The sequence below is a fragment of the Galeopterus variegatus genome, unplaced genomic scaffold (assembly GCF_000696425.1).
Source record: "Galeopterus variegatus unplaced genomic scaffold, G_variegatus-3.0.2 Scaffold1999, whole genome shotgun sequence".
NCBI classification, from domain to species: Eukaryota; Metazoa; Chordata; class Mammalia; order Dermoptera; family Cynocephalidae; genus Galeopterus; species Galeopterus variegatus.
This window is the reverse complement of record NW_007728110.1, coordinates 178041-178923: the sequence shown is the minus strand read 5'-3', so window position 1 is coordinate 178923 and position 883 is coordinate 178041.

Below are 883 nucleotides of genomic sequence, written 5' to 3'. Positions count from 1 at the left end.
CGCGGTGCAGGCACAACACCGAGGGTTGCGATCCCGTTACCGGTCACGAAAAAAGACAAAAAGGGGAAAAAAAATAATAATAATTAGCTGCTCTGGGCCGGCCCTGTGGCTCACTCGGGAGAGTGCGGTGCTGAGAACACCAAGGCCCCGGGTTCGGATCCCACATAGGGATGGCCGGTTAGCTCACTGGCTGAGCGTGGTGCTGACACCACCAAGTCAAGGGTTAAGATCCCCTTACCGGTCATTTTTAAAAAAAAAAAAAAAAAAAAAAACTGTAGTGTTTATATTACTTGGTTTAAAATAAAGTTACAATTTTTTTTCTTTCTTTGTTTTTTTGGTGGCTGGCCAGTAAGGGGATCCGAACCCCATGACCTGGGTGTTATAAAGCTGCACCCTAACTAACGGAGCTAGCCAGCCAGCCCAAAATTTATAATTTTAATGAGAAGAGAGAAAACCTGTTTTTTCCTCTGGTAAGACACATTCACGATGCAGATCTTATTTTTTGGACCAGATGCCCATGACAGAGGCATCAACCAGCACTTGGTGGCAGCATACCCAAGTGTAGGTTTTGTCCCATTGATTAGTAAACAAAGAACTGGAAGGTTGACTGTGCACCTCAACACTGAAATGGCAACTGTGTACAGACCTTTTCTGCCCTGGCCAGCTCTACCACTCCCACCCCTCATCTCCCTGGAGGCCTTGTATCCTCAGGCAGTCCTGGCGCCAGTGCTGGTCAGTGGGTATGCACCACATGCAGGCCACGGCTGAACGTCTCAAATAGCAAGTCACGGTGTCCACGCATCTTTATTAGCCGTCTTAGCCCAGCTGCCTGGCATGGAACGAGCTGTTACCCCCCAGTCATCCACCCAAGAGCACGTGGCAT